Source organism: Hyaena hyaena, unplaced genomic scaffold (assembly GCF_003009895.1).
Source record: "Hyaena hyaena isolate Hyena2069 unplaced genomic scaffold, ASM300989v1 scaffold_226, whole genome shotgun sequence".
NCBI classification, from domain to species: Eukaryota; Metazoa; Chordata; class Mammalia; order Carnivora; family Hyaenidae; genus Hyaena; species Hyaena hyaena.
Genome location: NW_024080858.1, coordinates 798963 through 804946, shown reverse-complemented (window position 1 = coordinate 804946; position 5984 = coordinate 798963).

Here is a 5984-nt window from a genome sequence, read left to right as displayed (position 1 = left end):
TTTCTCTGTGGACATTGTTGGCACTGGTTAAAATTTTTGGTTATTTTGGTTAGAGGGGTGTCTGGGTAGCTTAGTTGGTTAAACACCTGACTCTTGATCTCAGCTCAGGTCTTGATCTCAGGGTCATGAGTTTGGGCTCCATGCTGGGTATGAAGCCTACTTAAAAAAAAAAAAAAAAGAAAGAAAGAAGGAAAGGAAAGGAAAGGAAAGGAAAGGAAAGGAAAGGAAAGGAAAGGAAAGGAAAGGAAAGGAAAGGAAAGGAATTGGCTATAAAATTTTCATCTGTGAGGTGTTCTGTAGGCTCAGCAAAAAAATTTTTGAATAGTTGAATAGCCATAATCCTGGCTTAAAGGTTGAGAACTTTTAGTTCTTAGTTGATAGTTACTGACAATGTAAGCCTAATGGAAAGAATCAGATATAAATTGAGGTTCTTGGAAGGGAATCTAGAAGTTTTCTAGTAAGAGGGTAAAAGGGCTGGGGCACCTGGCTGGCTCAGTTGGTAGAGCATGCCACTCTTAATCTCAGGGTCCTGAGTTCCAGCTCCATGTTGGGCACAGAGTGTACTTAAAAAAAAAAAAAAAAAAAAAAAAGGACAAAAGGGAGCCAGTATTTAAGTACATATTATGTATGCCAAATATTTCAAGCACATTTTTACTTCACTCTCTCAAAAAAACCTTCACAGTAAGTATTCTTAAACCCATTTTTCAGATGCTAACTGAAGTTTAAGATAATTGCTAAAAATCAAGGCAGAATTTGAAGAGTTCTAATTCCAAAGCTCATATACTACATAGTTGCACACATAGCTGTATCCTTAATTATGTTTATCCTTGATGTATCAATTTTTCTTGAGAATAACATACATTAAAAGAAACATGTAATAAAGTCACATGTAAAGGTAAGTCTTCAAAGATATTTTCTCATAGAGGCAGCTTTGGACTATGCCCCATATCTTAGGAGGTATGCATTGACTAGTGGCCATCAGAGGTAATTTCAGAAAGTCCTTCATTCTATAAAAATGTATTAAAAGGTTGCTAAGCATCAGCTATTATTTAGATTTGGGGATACATAATAAATGAGATAGACCTGTCCTCTTGGAACTTGTAGTCTAACAAAGTGATTACACAAACAAATACTTATTTATAAATGTGAAGCCTGATAGAGGGTAAGTGCAGAGGGCAATACAAAGTATTATTATGGGGAAAAGTTTAATACCATAGCATGCAGTAGACCTATCATTTTGTGAGTAAAAGTGACATTATTTAATTGAAATGTACTTGGAGGTCTCTGATCTGTTTCTGAGGATCACACCCAGAACAGTATCTGTTATCTATTTAGTATCCAATGAGTGTTACTGGGCTGGACCAAACAATTTTGAAGTAGTCAGAATTCAGTTCCCCTTAAAATCTACACAAAAATAAGTCAGTGTTTTAATTGTATGACCTCCTACAAAAATACATGAAGAAGTAGAATTGTTTAAAAAAACTAATTCATTATTTTATCAACATAATATGATTTGATTGGGCTTCTTCACTGAATTAATTGGTATTAAAATCAGACTAAATAATGCATTAGATCCTTTCTGAAACAGTGTAGGGAATAGGTAAATAAGAAAATCATCAGTAAACCTGTTTTGTTTTCTACTTGGTATAGACCCTCTGTGAGGGAGGAAAAAAGCGTTAAAGATTCAGTACCTCTAATTATAAATGATACATCAGCGTGAGGGCATCTGTGAGGCAACAACGGCCTTTGAAGAAGTGTTCCCTTATTACTGCAAACAAAATCTGATGAGAAAAATGGTATTGAAAAAAAGCTAAATATTTAATGGAATTTTATAGATTATTATGATTATTCTTCATCATATATTCCTTTCTGGAAATAACTTTTGTAATATGAAATTAAATTACATTTTTTAAGAAATGAATGTATAACAGAAGCACACATTCTTTTTATATTACCAAATAAATATAAAAATATGAATGTTCACACAACTTACCTTATGCAACTTTTCCCAACTAGGTCAACATATTTAAAAAAATTTTTTTCTTTTAATCATATTAATAAATAGATGCTTTATCTTGTCAATAGCTTTTAGCTATAAGACAAACTTTTATTAAAAATTTACTATTTTTCTTAACACTGTCTTACAAATGAATGAGGTAGGTACTATCATGATCCCTGTCCTACAGCCAAAGCACCAAGGTTTAGAGAGATTAAATAGCTTGAGGTTTCATTATCAGAGCAGCCAGGTTTTGAATAGGGCCAGTCTTACTCTAGCATCTAGAATCTTAACCACTACATTATTTAATAGCATCATCTAGTCTATTTCCTTTTTAGGAAAACAAACCTTTACTGACATGGACACATGATCGTACACTTTATTTAGTTCATATAAACTAAATGCCTCCTGATCATATGAACACCTTGAATATTTTTGTTTTCAGGGATTAAGTACTATCCTAAAAAATTATTTGAGAATTGGAAGCCAGATGGAGAACCCAAATAATGAGCAACAACCACTGGAGGAAGGGAAGGACAGATTAAGAACATTCAACAGACCATCTTGAAACTTTAACTTGTTTCAAGCTAACAGGTACACAGGAGTTCTTTCCAAAAGAAATCATTCTTGCAGGTCGCCTGAGTGGTTCACTTGGTTAAGCCCCTGACTTTTGATTTTGCTTAGGTCATGATCTCATGGTTTAGTGAGTCTGAACCCTGCATGGGGCTGTGTATGCTAACAGCAGGGAGCCTGCTTGGGATTTTCCTTCTCTCTATGGCCCTCCTCCACTCATGTTATGTCTCTCTCAAAATAAATAAATAAACTTAAAAAAAAAAGAAATCATTTTTGCAAAATACAAATGATCTCACCAGTAAAGCATTACAAGCTTTAAAATAATTCTCCCCAAAGAAAAATAATCATATTCATATATTTCTAAATCATTTTGCATTAACAGTGTAAGCCCAAACTTTTCTCTCAAAGATTTGAAGAGAAATTGGTATTAGAAAATTATAGTAAATTGACACTGATTTAGCTTCCCCAATTTACTTCTATAGAATGGTATCACCATAATGGGCTCATCTTTGCAGAGTGGTATATCTAGAGAGAAATATGTGGCATATATGTAGCCCCTATATTCTAAGAATTTTACAAATAAAAACCTGTGTCAGTATTACCCTGATACCAAAGTCAGGCATGGACAATACAAGAAAACTCCAGACCAATATCCCTTATGAATATAGATGTAAAACTCTTCAACAAAATATTAACAAACAAAACCCCAAAGCACATTAAAAGTATTATATACAATGACCAAGTTAAATTTATCCTGGGAATGCAAGGGTGGTTTACATAAGAAAACCATTTAAGGGATATCTGGGTGGCTCAGTCAGTTGAGTGTCTGACTTTGGTTCAGGTCATGATATCCTAGCTGGTGAGTTTGAGCCCTGTGTCTGGCCCCATGTTGACAGTCAGGAGCCTGGTTAGGATTCTCATTCTCTCTCTCTCTCTGCTCCTCCCCTTCCCCACTCTCAAAATAAACAAATTAAAAAAAAGTAAAATGATCTGATGTAATACACCACCTTAGTAGACTAAAGGGGGGAAAACACATGATCATCTCAATAGTTACAGGAAAAGTATTTTACAAAATTCAACACCATTTCAAGATGAAAACACCTAGAAAACTATGAATAGAAGGAATTTCCTTAACACGATAAAAAGCATTTATGAAATACCCAGAGCTAACATCATACTCAACGGTAAAAGACTGAAACCTCTCCTCCAAAGAAAAAGAACAAGACAAGGATGCCTGCTTTCACCTCTGCTGGTCAACACTGTACTGGAAATCCTAGCAAGAGTAATTTGGTAAAAAAAAAAAAAAAAAAAAAAAAAAAGAAAGAAAAGATATCTAAATTGGAAAGGAAGAAATAAAATTATCTCTGTTCACAGTTAACATGAATCTATATATAGAAAACCTCATAGAATATATACAAATACTATTAGAGGTAATAAAATTTAGCACAGTTGCAGGGGTCAGCATGCGAAAATCAGTTGTGTTTCTGTACACCAGTAATGAACAATCCACAAAAGAAATCAAGAAAACAATTATATTTACAGTAGCATCAAAAAGAATAAAATATCAGACATAAATTTAATCAAGATGGTGAGAGGCTTGGAAACTGGAAACTATAAACATTGCTGAAAGAACTTTTTAAAAACCAAAATAAATGGAAAGATATCCCATGTTCATGGATGGATATACTTAACATTGTTAATATAGCAATCTTAGAGTGATCTACAGATTTAATACAGCCTTCATCAAAATTCTAAAGGCCTTTTTGGCAAGAAATGAAAAAACCAATATGAAACTACAAAGGACCTCAGATAGCCTAAATGATATTGAAAAAGGAGGAGGAGGGTAGGAGGACTCACATTTCCTGACTTCAAAACGTACTGCAAGGCTACAGCAGTCAAGAGTCTAGTACTGGCATAAGAATAGATACATGAACCAATGAAACAGAATTGAGAATACAGAAATAAACCCAAATATCTATGGAAAATTAATTTTTGACAAGGGTGCCAAAACCACTCAGTGAAAAAAGAATAGTCTTCAATAAATGGTGCTGAGACAAATGGATAACCACATTCAAAACAATGAAGTTGAGCCTCTACCTCAATATATTATGTATATATATATATTTATAAATATATATAGCTTTACATTTTAATATATATATATATTTTAAAAAACAACTAGAAACATAGGGGTTGGTCTTCGTAACCTCAGATTTGGCAATGAATTCTTAAACAATACCAAAAGTAAGAGTAAGAATAGAGAAAATAAATTAGACTGCATAAAAACTAAAAACTTTTGTGCATTAAAGAACGTTATCAATATGAAAAGGCAGTCCACAGATTGGGAGAAAATATTTGCAAATTGTGGATCAAATATGGATTTACTATAAAAAAAACTGCAACAAGAAGACAATCAATCCAATTAAAAAATAAACAAAGGATTTAAATAGATATTCTCTAAAGAAGATAATACAAGTGGGCAACACGCATGTGAAAAGGTATTCAGTATCATTGGCCATTAAGGAAATGCAAATCAAAACTGCAATGAGATACCACTTGACACCCAGTAGGATGACTTTAATTTAAAAAAAAAAAAAAAGGAAATACAAGTACTGGCAATTTGGAGAAATAGAAACTCTTGTATATTCCTGGTCAAAACGTAAAATGGTACAGCTACTATGGATATCTGGAGGTTCCTCAAAAAGTCAAGTATAGAATTACCATGTGATTCAGCAATTCTACTACTAGGTATTTACCTAAGAGAAATGAAAACACGTTCAAATAGAAATGTGCACAGAAATGTTCATAGCAGCATTATTACTAGCCAAAGGTAGAAACCCAAATGTACATCTATGGATGCATACATTGTGATACACATACAGACAAACACATCACATACCACACAATGGAATATTATTCAGCTATTAAAAGAAACAAAGTACTGATAAATATGCTGCAACTTGGATGAACCTTGAACACATATGCAACGTGAAAAAACCCAGACACAAAAGGACATATATGAATCCTTTTATAAATATATTCAAAATAGGTAAATTCATAGAGCCAGAAAGCAGATTAGAGGTTGGCAGAGGAGGGAGATAAGGAGAAACTGGAAGTGATTGATTACTTATGAGTGTTTTTATGGGGTGATAAAAATTTTGAAATTAGAACTGGTGGTTATACATCATTGTGAATACACTAAATACCACCAAATTATACAGTTTAAAATTTTTTTTTTTTAATGTTTTATTTATTTCTAGGAGAGAGACAGCATGAGTAGGGGAGGGTCAGAGAGAGAGGGAGTCACAGACTCTGAAACAGGCTCCAGGCTCTGAGCTGGCAGTCAGCACAGAGCCCGACGCGGGGCTCGAACCCACGAACCGCGAGATCATGACCTAAGCGAAAGTCGGACGCT